At 39.0% G+C, this 17,117-nt stretch overlaps 1 pseudogene; it reads left to right on the plus strand.

Annotated features, from left to right (window-relative positions):
• Positions 1-328: 328 nt before the first annotated feature.
• On the plus strand, positions 329-16,095 carry LOC125249470 (annotated as a pseudogene).
• The last annotated feature ends 1,022 nt before the right edge of the window (positions 16,096-17,117 follow it).

A 17,117-nucleotide genomic window follows, 5' to 3' on the forward strand; every position in this document is an offset into this window, starting at 1 on the left:
GACAACAAGATTGAACATGAGTATCCAGGTAAGTCAAATTAGATTCCATATTTGATCAGATTTTCATATTGTCTCTACTTTATACAGAACATTTTTTTTCTGATTTACTAGTAATAATTGTCCATTCTGTGTCAACTGAACCAGAGGTCCTTGGCTAAAAATATAATTAATTATTATTATATTATTATTTTTAATTGTTCTGCTGAAAGAAATGCATAAAGAAGAAAACCAAAATATTAAATGCCATGGATAAATATTTAGTCAGCTGTCTCAATTATTATTTTTTTGCTGTCTATAGATTGTATTTTGCACACACAGCATATGAAACATGATGGATGATGATGCAGAATTAGCTGTTGTTGGCATTGGATGCCATTTTCCTGGAGGTAATTGTTAACAATTTATGGTGTTTCATTATTTGTTCATGTTATGATTTTGACCTAAATTGTATTTACGTTGTATTTTCTCATCCATTTTAGGTGAGGGACTTGAAAACTTCTGGCGAGTCCTCCTTCATGGAGAGAACTGTACAGTTCAGATACCAAATGACAGGATGGATCTCTCTCAATGGTACGATCCGGATGAGAGAAAGGCAGGAAAGACATATACAGCAAAGGCAGCACTCATCAATGGGTAAGACTTTAATTCATTTGGCCTCATTAAAAGAACTTGTGATGTTTGTTAAGTTCAAAAATGGTCAAAATAATAATGCATGAGCATTTATCAATCTGTCTCTGACCCTCTGAAATGTGACATTAAAAAGCATATAAATAATTTAATAGGCTAAATAAGATGTTATAGACAGATATGACAGTGCTACTGCAACATGCATCACCCCAAACGCTCAAAACACATCATCTTCATTTAAAGTAAAGACACTAAATGATCTTACCAGTGCTGTTGCTGCTCTCTCGCCTATTGTGGTCTTTGATTTTTAAATTAGCTGATGATCAATAAAATGCAGCTCATATTTGTTGCTTTCTGTGACGTGAACTCCATGACATCTGCATAAACTGTAGCGTGGGAATTGAAGATCAGATTTATGTTTTTTGCGGAGACACATTTATGTGGCCAAGTGTAAATGAAATTGTTTTGATAAATCAGATAAAACGCATGAAGTGACCAGGTGTAAACAGGCACTTTGATTAGCTTTAAGTATTTTATTATCTCCCTCAGGAGAAATTTGTCTTAATCAATCAAGAGAGCAGATCAAACTATCAAATAAATAAATAAATCCACATCAACACACATCTCCCATTACACAGCAGTAAATATGACGTTGCCCTTCACCTTACTCTCGCCCACACACAATTCATCACTTATTGTTCAATAACTCAATTGATAATGGAATCAGAGAAAATGTGTACCTGTTTAACTTACTCGCTGGTACCCTATATCTCCTGCCGAGGGCATCAACTCATACTCCTTATGGAGAACATGGCTTGGGTTTCCAATAACTTTAAGGCTCTGCTTCTTTACAGACCTCTCAAAAATCTTCTGAAGAGAAGAGGGGGGCAACATACCAATTATTTTTCCAGCTCCAAAATGTAAAATCATAACATATTATAGATTCAATAGCTGATCTGTAAAACAATAACATGATCGTTTTATCCACCCCATAAACCCTAAGCGCTGACTAGCTCGTGTTCAAACATACTCCACTCGATGAGCCCCCTGAGAATCAAAGCAGATGCCTAAATACTTAAATGTTGTTTCCTGTTCAACTTCCTCCTCATAAACTGAAATTGGGCTATATGATGAAAGTCTTTTGCATTTCATTCTTGTTTGAATTTAATTTAACCATTCCCTTAACATCCCACAACTTTTTAGAATTCTTAGTTGAAACCACTTCTCTAACACGCAAGTTGTGTTGCTCTCTCACTTCCCTCAGTTACATCCTCAGTTCTTTTTAATTTCTTTAAATTTCACTGTATTATTATTCTTAAAAGAAATACAATGCTTAGTCTCAGGAGTAATATATTCCTTGTTATTTGGATAAATCTTGATGGTCTTTTTTGGGACCACAGTATGAAAAATGAATATACCCTGTAATCACTTCCTCAATACTACCAATATTACCATTTTGATAAAAAACTTCCCAATTTGTAGCCAGAAAACAACCACTCAACTCAATCTCTAACTTTATAGCATCACATCACACACTGACTGTTCTTAAAACCTGCAAATAGGGATTAACTGAATGGTGTTATGGTCTAATTGTAGCCACACATGTTTCTTAGATATTACCATAGCATTTGTCCAATATTTTGTTTTTACACACATACTGCTGATATCCTGGGAGAGCACCGTCCATCTTACAGTGATTAAAATCGTCTTGAATCCAGCTCTCTGTGTAAATCAAGAGACATGACGCACGATATTCATTACAGACTCTTGTATTCAGACGCAGCTCTTACATTTTGTTCCTCAAGGAGCGAGAATTGCTGAACAGTATTTATGGCAACGGAAGTTAATTTCGGTGGAGTTGATGTTGAATGCCACCCCTTCTCCCTCGTTTCCACCGCCGACGATCTCCGTCTCATCGCAGCAACTCCTCTGGAACATTATCCAGAAGGCACGGCTCTATTACTGCTGTTTTCCGTAAAGATAGTAATCCCGCAACACTTGATCGTGTCCACTTGTTGCAGCAATGTCGGCGATATTGTTTTGCACAGAAACTCTCGATGTAATCAGCACCAGGAACAGCAATACTCCCACGATTCTTCTCCATATTTGTTTTGTTGCACTTCAACACCCACACAAACTTAACACCAAAACTTAACAATGACACTTAAACAACAACGAATAAAACTTTCCGCTCTCTCGTGCCCGAGTCGCAGCTGATGTGCAGCTTGTTCAGGTGTTTTTGATTAGAATTGGAGCTGAACTCTTTAAGCCAGTGGCAGTGGATTTGAGGAACACTGCTGTAAAGCATGCCATGGGTTTGGTTGGAGATAATTGGGAAAGAATGAGGAAAAGTCACATAAGAAGAGGCAATGCCTCCATCGCACTATGACTGACCAATTACACTGCTCACGCGATAAATCCCGCTTCCCATTTCATGCACAATCTGCATCCCTACATTGGGCTGAATGAATAAATATAATTATGTTAATGGGAAGAATAATTAAAAAGTAAGTAATCAACTCACCCACATAGACAAGGGTGAAAGTTTGGTTTGGGAAGTGGGGGGGACATAAAATGTGGGGAAATGTTTTTGATTTGATCCTTGATCCCTGATTTGAACCTCCCCGGTAGAAAATTTTGTACATTTTAAAGATAAATTCATTAATCTGGTGAACTTTTTCTTTGTGAAATTGAACAAAGAAAAGGTGTGTGCATTGACTTGTACCTGAATCGACTGTTAAAAATAAATCATCCACCCGCCAACCGCCCGATGATATTCTCTGATTTAGATATCTGCACCTGATCATCACATTACAGTCATTCACATTCTCAGAGTTAAGCATGATGATATGGTAACGTATCACACTGAAGTAGACTTCTTATAAATTAACATTTATTTAAATAGTTCAACCTTAAAGTGTCTCTGTTTCATTATATCACTAATGGAAAACACTCTTATCAGAATAATGTCTGTTAGTTAAGCTTGTGTATATTTTTATTTAAGTTAGTTAAGCTATAAAGCAATATCTCATGGAGGGTTTTTCCTTTGTGTTTTATATAATGACCACTAGGAGGTGCTCTAGGCACATGTTTTCCTTGATCGGTTTTCCTGAAGAGAAATACTATCAGTTGAAAATGAAAGTAAAAGAGTTCATTGTGTCTTACTGTGAAATGAGAGTTCTGTGTTTTTATTAAAATCAACACATTAAAGTCCCGCTGCAGTCAATTATTTTATCCCTTAAAACTCATCTTTGGCATAAAATGGCATATTTTAAAAAAAAAAATCAAGTGAAAAAAATTTCTTCAAGCCTTAAAATGTATGTAACTCTACACCCTTGCCTCATTTAATATACACGGATCAATGAATATGCAAATTAGCCCCGCCTCCACTCGCTTGCACCAGCTCCGAATCTACTGTTGCTATAGTGACGAGCAGTTTGTTGTTTGTGTTGTGGATATTTAAGAAAAAAGCTTGCTTCGCTTCATATATTCAGTTTAACAGCTGTGCAACTGAACTGCTCATATTTTCTGACGCTTCAATTGTGTTTTAAATTATGAATTGGTAAAACGGTCTGAATCCATTTGCATTAGTTTGTACTGCTCTCTCACTGAATCACCTGAAGATTTCTCAGTGAAACAGACAGTATCGAGAGAACAAGCAGCTGTTTTCCTCTGTGAACATGGTTTTTGTGAAAAAAGCACAAGTGGATTTAGCTGGTTTTGACGCAAAAGAAAATCTAACTTGTTAAAAACCAATGAATTGTCTAAAGTGATATTTTTGTATTGCGTATTGCGACTGTACCGATGCATGTATCGAAATGACAATACCACTTCGAACGTCGCGCAGTATCGGAAAATCGAGACAGCTGGTTTGAAAAAAAATGGCGCTTCAGTTGCATAAAGGAAAATGCATTTAATCATGTTTTATTGCTGGGGTCTCAGAGACCCTGAACAGAACGGTTAAACAGCTCACCCAAAACATTTTTTTAACTACTATTGTCAGTTATGATCACATCATTGTATATTTTATATTATTGATCAAAATGTGAATCTGTTGACCAGGTTACACATGACACGAATGGTGGTCTCATTGTCACAAATTAATTTAGATGAAATTAGTTTATATTAGATAGAACTGATTCACGACAACAGTGATTCATGTCACAGACTTCCAAAGCTTTGGTCAAGTGCTTTTTCAAACCGTATCTGCTCCGATATGGATTAAGATATAGTGGAGAAGCCAGTCTGACCACCAGATGTTGCTAATGGACACTGTGTTAAAAGCTTTGTGTAATGAACCGTTTTTTCGGCACAATTTGATGGAAGCCTCAAAAGCTTCAGAAAGCCTTGGTTTCCCATCACTAGTTATGACTAATTACTCAGCACCGTCAGCATTAAAGAGAAAATAATCACTTCATCCGATGTTTTTGAATAAAATAGCCTTTGTTAGCCTACTTACTGGAACTCCTCTCAACTACTGTCTGAAGAACTGTGTTGTGTTCTCTCCCGCCGGCGCCGCCGGACTTCTACACTCACAAGTGTGACGTGCGCGGTGGACCAAACCACTGTGAGGCAAGGGAGGGGTGACTCAAAATGTTTCTAAACTTAAAACGCCCATTTGCATTTGTATTGCTTTACTATTTACACAATTATTTTAAGTATACATAAATTATTTATAACACTTAGGTGTGGTTTTAAATTATATTTTTGGGGGGTCCTGACCCCCCTGTACCCCCCGCGATTTACGCCCCTGGTTACAATGTAGTCTGTGACGTCACAAACACCACCGATTTCAAATTGTTTCTTTTTGGTTACTGCAGTTTCAAACAGAAAATACTCAGCAATGGTGCTGACTCATGAATTTGCACATGGTTTGTCTTAAAGCATATTAAAAACACTACATAGGCATATGAACAACATTAAAGGTGCCCTCGAATGAAAAATTGAATTTATCTTGGCATAGTTGAATAACAAGAGTTCAGTACATGGAAATGACATACAGTGAATCTCAAACTCCATTGTTTCCTCCTTCTTATATAAATCTCATTTGTTTAAAAGACCTCCGAAGAACAGGCGAATCTCAACATAACACTGACTGTTACGTAACAGTCGGGATCATTAATATGTACACCCCCAATATTTGCATATGCCAGCTCATGTTCAAGGCATTTCACAAGGGCAGCCAGTATTAACGTCTGGATCTGTGCACAGCTGAATCATCAGACAAGGTAAGCAAGCAAGAACAATAGCGAAAAATGGCAGATGGAGCAATAATAACTGACATGATCCATGATATCATGATATTTTTAGTGATATTTGTGAATTGTCTTTCTAAATGTTTTGTTAGCATGTTGCTAATGTACTGTTAAATGTGGTTAAAGTTACCATCGTTTCTTACTGTATTCACGGAGACAAGAGCCGTCGCTATTTTCATTTTTAAACACTTGCAGTCAGTATAATTCATAAACACAACTTCATTCTTTATAAATCTCTCCAACAGAGTAGCATTAGCCGTTAGCCACAGAGCCCAGCCTCAAACTCATGTAGAATCAAACGTTAACATCCAAAATAAATACTTTACTCACACAATTCGAAGCATGCATACAGCATGCATGACGAACATCTTGTAAAGATCCATTTGAGGGTTATATTAGCTGTGTGAACTTTGTAAATGTGCTGTAATATAGTCGAGAGCTCGTGTGGCAGGGAACACGCGATTTAAAGGGGCGGCGTCAAGTGTAAATCAGTGCATTGTTAATGATGCCCCAAAATAGGCAGTTAAAAAAATTAATAAAAAAAAAACTGGGGTATTTTGAGTTGAAACTTCACAGACACATTCAGGAGACACCTTAGACTTATATTACATCTTTTAAAAAGTATTCTTGGGCATCTTTAACATAGCGTAAATAGCCGCTAACTTAGTGACATTAGCTGACATGCTTGTGAAGCGTTGTGGCACTGTGACGCCGGAGTTTAACGCACCAACAGCAAAGCTAACTCACCCCAGCAACCCTTGCTTTTCGTTCATCCATCCATTCTCCAATTGTGATGAACACCTGCTGTTAACACACAGAATTACTGAAGGAAAGAGAAACAACAAGAACAGAAAAATGAGAAGAGACGAGCAGAAACACAACTGACAACTGACTACACACCCTTAGATTAAATCAGCTGCAAATAAAAGAAAACATGAAATCTCTCAAGATCTCAGCAGAGGGTGATTAAAGAACTCCTAAAACAGCATTACCATCATCACTTATTACTGACCAGTTTAACTTTATTTCTTTCGTACATCTAAAAGTTCTTAAGAAGGTTCTTAAGGTTTAACTCTAGACAATGTAATAATATTCACATGGAAATTTACGTGTCACCATTATGGTGGTCAGTGTTTGCCTTAGTTGGAGACTTCACTTGATCCACACATTTGTTGCAATAAAGGAAGCTGAGATTAAATGTGATCATGTGGTGTTGACTACGTATTGATGATGACAAAAGATCATCATGAAAGTAGCTTGATTCACTAATCTCTTCTAAATTCTAATCAGTGATATTGAATGTGTTGTGTCATTAATATTTTGCATTACCAACCCTCTGATAACACACCATGAGATCCAGCAGTTGCAGCAATCAGTTATTCTGAAAAATATAAAAACATGTTGAGCACAAAAAGCTTTAATCTACTGTATAATTGAAACAAACATCAACAATCAGCACATGAAACTCAACAATGGTGACAATCAGATAAAAGCAATGCATGCTGGGTGCCACCATAGTACAAAACTCAAAAAGTTACTGCACTGGAAAAACACCTTATGGACACTTCCATTGAACACTTGTCACTGAATGATATTTAAGTTTTGTTTGAAGCAGCTGGTAGTAATTTAAGAGATAATTCAGTCAAATAAGATTGTTAATTTTTACTAATGCTGTTCCAAACCTGTATGGCTTTCATGCTATTTTGCTTAAAGTCGCCATGAAATCAAAATTGACAATTCTTACTTTTTTATGGAACATTGTAGTATTTATTATAAATGATTTATCTGTGCACTTCATGTTTTTTGTTTTGTTTTGTTTTTATTCACGTGCCCTCGTAATCTTTAATCAAAAACATTAACCTTCCCTCCCCCTCAAAATGATTTATCATCTCTTCCTGTCACATGCTATGACTCGAGGGCGGAGCTATCTGGAACTGCCAGCAGATCCAGTGATGTCAGTGACATAAGGGGTAAATGCTGTCGCTGGGTTATGCGGACGAAATGATGAAGCTGATGCTTCAGCATAGAGATCAATGTATTAACCACAGCTAATGCCAGTCATGGGGTCTACAGTACCCTAAACATTGAAAGGATATTACGAAAACATTACTCTTTGGACATGGCAAACAAATTTTTTTCATGAATGACTTAACCTGATGGAGGACACACTCGCAACCCCAGCATTTTTAAACTCATTCCTATGGAAGTCGGGCATCAAGCTTAACTTACGTGCGAGCGTGAGGCTCAACTTCCATAGGAATGAACCGGAAATGCTCACTCTTCTCCACTCACTCTGCACCAGCGTACACGCACCATCAGTCAGTCAGTGTCTATCGCACACATTCTCTTGCTGTTTAGTGCCAGTGACCATCCTCATCCTTGTCATCCTCAATAAATAAAGTTCTTAATGTGGTGGTGCTCGCAGTGAGTCCAGTGGAGAGAAATCCCCCACAACTGACTTCAAACTGACATCCAGATCTGCCTCCATTTTGTTAGCAACACCCAAATTCCAACGATCCAATCAATTCCCGAAGGACGGAATCAAGTCCCACCCTCTCATTTCAGATGCTGTTTCACTCGGATAGACGTCACAGATGAGAATAAAAGACAATCGCATCTTCCACTTCATGACGACTTTAATGTGGGTTTTTTCCCCTTACAGTGAAAGTCAATGAGGTTCAATGTTGTTTGGAGCCCACTGACTTTCAAAGTATCATCTTTCGTGTTCCACTGAAGAAAATAAGTCATACAGGTTTGGAATTACATCACATGAGGATGAGTGATGATGATATTGTACCTTTTTGGGTGAACTAACTCCTGTAGTATATGAACTCCAAAAGCAATAACCCCATCATTTACTTTATATTCTCTGTAGCTTGAATGAGTTTGACCACAAGTTCTTTGGCATCACCAATGCTGAAACAATCACCATGGACCCTCAGCACAAACTTCTGTTGCAGTGCACCTACAGGGCCCTAGAGGATGCTGGGATACCAATGGAAAAGGCCAGTGGAACGCGAACAGGAGTATTTTTGGGTAACATATAAGCTAAATATAAGATAAATAAAGTAACTTTTAGTGTCTTAAATCCCAGTGCAGCTGGTCCTGGTCCCAGTATATGCACTAACTGCATGGGAAGTACCTTCGGAACAACCTCTGGTTAAGATGCGTTGCTAAATAGCACATAGATTTTCTCAGTAATTCCCCAGTTCACAAGAGGGAACTAACTTGTCCTGACCTCAGTATGTGCACTTGTGCTTTAATTCCTTTCTGTCACCGCACAAATAACATACAAGGTGGCTACAAGGGCTGGTAACTGAAATGTCACTTGTCCGAGCCCTGCAACTATTGTTGTCTTGAGCAAGGCACTTAACCTCAGGTTGGACTGTAATAGGTATACAGTAAGTGGCTATGGATAAAAGCATATCGCCAGCTAACATATCTAACATGTTTTTTGTTTGCTTGTTTTTCAGGCCTGATGAACAGGGACTTTGAGTTGAAAAGTATGAGGAATAATCCAAAATACGTAGACCACACCACTGGCACTGGTGCCGCTACGAGCATAGCTGCCAACCGCATCTCATACATATTCAACTTCACTGGCCCCTCGCTGTCCATTGATTCTGCCTGCTCCGCATCCCTCGTTGCCCTTCACTTAGCTTGTCAAGCCATAAAACAAGGTAGTCTTCAAAAATATGTTTATAAACCCTGTGGATCAACTGTTTTGCACATTAAGTTGTATAATTATCTGTATTCCACTCAACAGGAGATTGTGAAATGGCCTTGTGTGGTGGTGTGACCTGTATATTGGAGCCGAGCATTTATGTGACTCTCTCCAAGGCAAAAATAATCTCCCCTGATGGAACGAGTAAACCTTTCAGCAGCAAAGCAGACGGATATGGTAGAGGTGAAGGATGTGGGGTTGTTCTATTAAAGCCCCTGAAAAAAGTAAATAAAAAGATTGTCTCATTTAAACACAGCACTATGACAGCAATGTACCTAATGATAAACTACTGCAAGAAACACCCATATGTTTTCTGTATTTTGACAGGCTTTAGAAGACCACGATCATATTTGGGGTATCATCAGCAAAACTGCGGTAAATCAAGATGGCCACACCGTTAGTCCAATCACCAAACCATCCATGGTACAGCAGGAGGAGCTGCTTAGAAAAATCTACTCAACAGAGACTGACCTGACTAGTGTCCAGTACATTGAAGCTCATGGGACTGGGACTGCAATTGGAGATCCAATAGAGGCAGGTAGCATTTCAAATGTCATTGCCAAAGCAAGACCTCAAAAGTCAGGGCCACTCATCATTGGTTCTGTTAAAGGCAATATTGGACACACAGAATCTGCAGCAGGTGTTGCAGGGCTCATAAAGGTTCTTTTGATGATGCAGCATGAAACCATTGTGCCCTCATTGTTCTACTCCACGGAAAACTCCAGCATAGACACTGAATCTCTCAATATGAAAATCCCCACCACAGCAGAGAAATGGATCAGTGACTGCAGAGCAGGGAGGTCAGCAGGAATCAATAGCTTTGGGTTTGGTGGAACAAATGCACATGCATTTGTCAGACAATGTGTGCAGTCACAAAAGCCAAAAGCTCAGCTGATAAGCAAATCCCATCAGTATTTTGTGGTCTCTGCAGCCTCCGAAAAATCCATGAAAAATATTATTGAAGATACTGCAAAACAGATCAGTGCAGGGAAAATATCAGATCTACAGTCTTTACTGTACACATCTGCATGTAGAAGAAGTCACTTGAAACACAAATACAGGAAAGTATTTCAAACATCATCATTGGCAGATCTGCAAGAGAAACTTACTGCTGCTGTAGAGAAAAAGCTTGTACCATCAAAGACAGACTCCAAGCTAGTTTTTGTGTTTTGTGGCAATGGTGTTACATATCAGGGTATGTGCAAGCAGCTCCTAAAACAAGAGCCAGTTTTCAGAGAGGAAATTGTGAAAATTGAAACTCTGTTGCAAAGCTATAGAAATTTCAATCTGATGGAGATGCTGGAAAGTGAATCTGAGAAAAGTACAGAGCTGTCTGATCCAAAGATTATCCAGCCTCTTCTGTTTGCTATTCAGGTTGCTGTTGTCAAACTTCTGAAACACTGGGGCATCAGTCCTGATGCTGTTTTGGGCCACTCTGTTGGAGAAGTCGCTGCAGCTCATTGTTCTGGTTTGCTGTCCCTTGAAGATGCAGTGAAAGTCATCCACTATCGCAGTTCTTTGCAAAGCACTGTGACAGGAGGCAAGATGCTGGTAGTCAGTAATATGGCTGTTTCTGAAGTCTTGAAAATTCTTCCATCTTATTCAGGAAGGGTTTGCCTGGCTGCCTATAACAGCCCTCAGTCATGCACCCTCTCAGGAGATGCAGATGACATTGACAGGTTGCATCAGAACTTGAGCAACTCAGCCAGTGGAAAAGATTTGTTCCTTCGCATTTTAGATGTACCTGCAGCATACCACAGTCACAAGATGGATCCCATTTCATCCAAAGTGAAAGAAAGTATAGGCTCATTGCAGGGACATACTTTGGAGACAGAACTGTTCTCAACAGTGACAGGTGATAGTTTGTGTTCCTCAGATTTTATTACTGGTGAATATTGGTCAAGAAATATCAGAGAGCCAGTTGAATTTGAACAAGCTGTAAAGTCTGCAGCTAAGAACAAAAGGAATGTGATATTTGTTGAAATTGGTCCAAGAAGGTCTTTGCAGATGTACATCACTGAGACTCTGGGAAATGACTTCACTGTGATTCCCTCAGTGCAGCCTGATAAAGATCACGAGACAATGCTTGTAGCTGTTTCCAAACTGTTTGAGCTTGGGATCAAAGTGGACTGGGAAATGTTCTACAAAGGTTTTGAGACTGAACCAATTCCCTACCCACGATACCAGTTTGATGATGTGAAGAGAGATGTCTTTTCTTTAAATTCGCTGTTGATCAGTCCCACTGGCAACCATCCAGTAGTTACACAAATGGGTACAGACAGTTCAGTGTTCAGCTGTGATTTATCCTCTGAATCAGTGGCCTTCCTGAAGGACCACAAGCACAGTGGGGTTGCCATCGTTCCTGGGGCATTTTATGCAGAGTTGGGTTTAGCAGCTTACATGGCATATGCAAAACCTAAGGTTCCACTAAGTTCTCTGCAGCTCAGCATAACATTCCAGAGTCCATTTGTTTTCACCCAGAATGCCCCAGATTTAACAGTACAGCTGGATCATTCAGACCATTTGGCAGATAATACATGCAACTTCAAAATACAGTCTACTTCTGCAGTCTATGCATTTGGCACAGTAAAAGCAAAACCAGGTAGAAGTCCTGAAGAACAGTTCATTTCATTAGACTGCATTTTCAAAAGATGCACAATCCTCATGACTACTGAAGAATGCTACAAACTACTAAGTCATGGAGGATTTGAGTATGGGCCAGTCCTCAGAAATAATGCAGATATTTATTGTGGGGAAGAATTTAGAGAGGCTATATCTGTTGTGAAGGTCCCAAAGGAATTACTGCCTCAGTTACATGACTATCACCTTCACCCTGTGGTCTTGGATTACATCATGCAACTTATTCCTGGAGCTGTAAAGGGTGTATCAATAAGACCTCAATATCCTGTGGAAATAGGAAGCCTGGCTGTATTTGAACCATTGCAAGAGGAGATGGTTGTATATGTGAGATTAGTACATGTGGGGGAAGATGATTTTGACATTTGTGGCTGCTTAGCCAACAAACAGGGTAGGGTGTTAGTTGAACTGATGCATGGGAAGATCAGAATACTAGGAAGTCGTTCCCAAGTGGTCAAGGAGTACTTCTTCCACAACAATTTCAGTATCATCTCTGAAGTTGCCACATTTGATACACCGATTACGGCACTGGTCTTTTCTGACCAGGTAGGAATTTATAACGCTTTGCAACAGTACTTGGACCCAACATCTAGATATGTGTCTTCTTCAAACAGTAACATACTGTTAAAAGATGGAATTGAACTTCTTTTGTCAAAACTGAACATTTCAAGTGTAAAGAAAAACTTCAGGGAAATTTTGTTCATGTGGGGTGATGCAGACCTAACCTCTCTCAAATCAGAGAAGGTCTTGGACAGCATGGCGGGGTGTTGTGAGATATTCCGAAAGCTTGTCAGATATCTCAAGGCACTTAATTTCCCGGGTGATATCAGAGTAATAACCTTTAGGTGCTCTGAGAGCTTAGTGGACCACATAAACCCTGGGTTTGTTCTGTCAGGCATGGTAAGAGCATGTGCAGCTGAGTTGCCAGAACTTTCCTTCCAGCTGATTGACATGGGCTCTGCCACTTTTGAAAACGTCAAAGCTTTGGTTCAGGTCCTCAGATCATACCCCTCTAACAAATATCCAGAGCTGGTAGTGAAGGAGGGCGAAATTTACACACCCCAAATCACCCACACACCTTTGCCAACCATTGGCAATCTCTTCAAGAAACCTCCATATGTTGGATGAAGTAGTCTTCAATTTGCAAACATCTGACCCATATATAATGACAAATGTGTCAGCAACTCAAATGGATAATTCCATTGAACTGATTCAAGGAAAAAATATTGAGCTTCATCTCAGTAAAATCTGTGTCCATTCATCAGATTACTTCCCAGTCAGCATTTCTGACCTGAATTATGGTAAGACACTGTACTGGAACAAGCACACAAATGAAAACCATAAGCTCTTAGCCCTTGACTTCAGTGGCACTGTCACAGCTGTGGGTAAAGATGTCAGCAAATTTAAAGTTGGTGATCACGTTGTGTCTTGTTACCCTGTGGCTGCCACCACTAAAGTAGTTCTTCCAGCTGCTGTTTGCTGCAAAGCAAAAAAGCTTTCATTCCTGAATGAAATCCCTTGTGTCTCTTATATGGTACTGGCTTGGGAGATCTTGCATGAGGCCTTACCCAAAGCTAAACAGAAACGGAAATTGGGCATTTTCTCCACTGTTCCTGACTCAGCTTTGATGAATGTGTTAATCGCTATTGCAAACAGATCAGGTTGGAATGTCAGAGTGAGCACACAGGCTGATCAGCTGTCTTGTGATTTCAGTGATGTTGTAGGAGCTGTTCTTCTACCTCCTTACAATGTAAAAACAGCTGAAATAGCTAGCAGTGTCAGAGGCATCAAAGACATTGTTCTTGTCTATGACAACCAGACAGAATTTCCATCCAATACTACAACATTCCGAGGTACAAATAAGGAAGTCCAATTCCATGCCCTCTTCATGTCCCAGAAAATGCTAAACGGGTACCTGCAAACGCAAATGCCACGCATCTACCGTTGGCTGAAATCCATGAATTTGGACAGAAAGTCCTTGTCTTTGGACGCAACAGCTGTTCAAAGAGTGAAATCTCAAGTCACTGATCTTCCATCTGTAAAAGTATCTGAATCATACTTTAGATGCCAGATCCTACCCATTATCATCCTGAACAGTGAAGACAAGAACCAGATGTCTGACATTCCAGTGATGGCCAAACACAGTCTATTCAAGACAAATGCTGTCTATATTGTCACAGGTGGTCTAACAGGGTTGGGCTTTGAGACAGTAAAGTTCATTGCTCAGAAAGGAGGAGGAAACATTGTCATTCTGTCTAGAAGAAAACCAGACCCTCAGATGCAACAAGAGATAGGCCTGGTCAGTAGCCATTGGGGTTCTGTCATTAAGTCTCTGCCATGTGATGTTTCTGTATCTGAGCAAGTGGACCAGACAATTGTTCATATTGGAAAACTATTTCCATCCAGTCCCATCAAAGGGGTATTTCACAGTGCGGTTGTCCTGCATGATGCGTTGATTGAACATCTTGACATATCTCTTTATGAGAAAGTTATGAGGCCAAAAGTAAATGGAGTGATTAACCTTCACCGTGCTACCATACAGTGCAATCTGGATTACTTTGTGTGCTATTCCTCCATCGCTGCCTTTGTTGGCAATGCCTCACAAACTAATTATGCTGCGGCTAATACATTCATGGACACTTTCTGTCAGTACCGCAGAAACATTGGGCTTTCTGGACAGTCCATTAATTGGGGGGCTTTGAATCTTGGTCTTTTGTTGAACAAAGTCCATGTCCAAAGATTTCTGGAGTCAAAGGGAATCATGCTTTTGGAGATTCCAGAAATCCATGAAAGTCTTGAGCAGTGCCTCTTGATCAACAAACCTCAACAGGCTGTATGCAAATTCAACTTTAAAAACAACTGGTTTAAAATTCTCAGTCAGAACAAATCAGTAAGGTTGCGGTTGTACAAATTAGGAGAGGAAATCACGATTAAAACTGGAGTGAACATGTCTAGACCTGAGCATCCCACAACTCCATCCTCACCACATGATTATCTGAGGTTCGCGATTAGCGAAACGACTGGCATTGAGGTGGACGAGCTGAATGATGATACTCATCTGTTTCAGTTTAGGCATTGACTCAATGTTAGCCATGACTCTGCAGAATCTCATCTTCAATGATAGAGGTGTGAATGTCCCTCTAGTGACTGTGCTGGATCCAAATACCACACTGGCAACTTTAATTAAAATCCTGGAGGAGAACTGTTTAGACAGAAATCAGAGTGAAGATGAAAGCAATTCCACATACTTTTGAGTTGTAATTTGAATTTCTCTAAATCAATCTTGTTGTAGTCTCAAACCAAGGACAGAACAAATTGAGGTTCTGCAGACTGTGGACTTAACATTGTTTATCATTGTTTTAATTTAGGTTTTGATCTTGAGATCACGCTAGGTTTAAACACATTCACTTCAGTTTGTAATACTGTAATTCATACTGAGATGCTGATGATGATTATGATGATGATTATTTTGTCAGAGGTAACAGCAAATATTAAATGAAATCATTAAAGTATGAAATTAAATTTAATTAATGAATAGATCCAAACAATAATATCAGTAAGATTTACAGTAATTTAAAAATACATTATGTTTTGTATGCTGGATGATGTTTAAAATACTGTCTACAATCACAATTGTAAAGATGTGTTAATGGATTAATCACTTTGTGTAAAGATTGAGAGTTTCTGTAGTAAATACAAGTATCATGATATTTTACAAAGCAAATGTTGAATCAGTAGCACAACATGAGAAGTCAATATGATATGATCATTTATTAGTAAAACTACAATGAAAGAAGTAACTGAGTAATAAACAGTAAAGTACTGTTATGATTAGATGTGACTGTAATAGTATATGATGTGTGGGTATATATACAGAAACCTTATTACCCAAGGCAAATATCTGAGAAATAAAGAAATGTAATGTAGAAAGTCATCTCTTTTTATTTACATTTTCATTATATTCAAGATTTATATTTATTACATAGCTCTCTGTATTCACCTTATTTTTGACGTAAACCCGGGCGCCGCAATCTTTGAGCTGTTCGGTGTAAGACTTCCGGTCAGACACTAAACCTATGGTAGCCGCATTGCGAGTGTGCCTTTTTGACTGGCCTATTAATATATATTATGGAATCTAGAAGGTCAGGTACACATTGTGCAGTCAGAGGTTGCCATAATAACTGGTACAACGCCGTGCATTGCTTAAAAACGTTTGTTTTGACCATAATCCACGGACCAGAGCTGAATGCGGCTGTGGCGCACCATATGATCTGCATCAACCTCCGAAGGGGGAAGAAGCTCGTCGGCTTTGGTTAAAAGCTTTAAACTTAAAGCGACCGCCAAAACAACCGTATGTTTGCTCATTTCACTTTGTTGATGGAAGACCCACGGAAGATCATCCATTCCCTGAAAAGTGGTTGGGCTATGATGCTCCGGTAAAGACTCCGAGGCGACGTCTCGCCAGGACATATGCTCGAACAGGTAACTTACAGCATCTCGATTAAATGCATGGTTAAGCATTTCATGAACATTTATAATCACTATTGTCTTTAGCTTTATCTTTGCATTTATTCATGGCATATCGATTAGGCATAAATGATTTAATTCTAGCATTACGCTATTGTTTCTGATAACAGGCTCAAACCACACAGTGCATTAAAAAGTTAATTTTGTATGAATTCAGGACATTAGTTGTATTAGTAGTTATAGGAATTTATCGGTTTTATTAATTTGCATCAAATACATAAATGATAACCATCTACATGTATGTTTTGCTAAATTTAATGTGTTTTTTATTGACAAACAACATCAAGTAAACACGTTTTGTTTAATGCCACACGAGTTATTAGTCACATAAGATACCAAAGAACGAA

The sequence above is a fragment of the Megalobrama amblycephala genome, linkage group LG16 (assembly GCF_018812025.1).
Source record: "Megalobrama amblycephala isolate DHTTF-2021 linkage group LG16, ASM1881202v1, whole genome shotgun sequence".
Classification (NCBI taxonomy): domain Eukaryota; kingdom Metazoa; phylum Chordata; class Actinopteri; order Cypriniformes; family Xenocyprididae; genus Megalobrama; species Megalobrama amblycephala.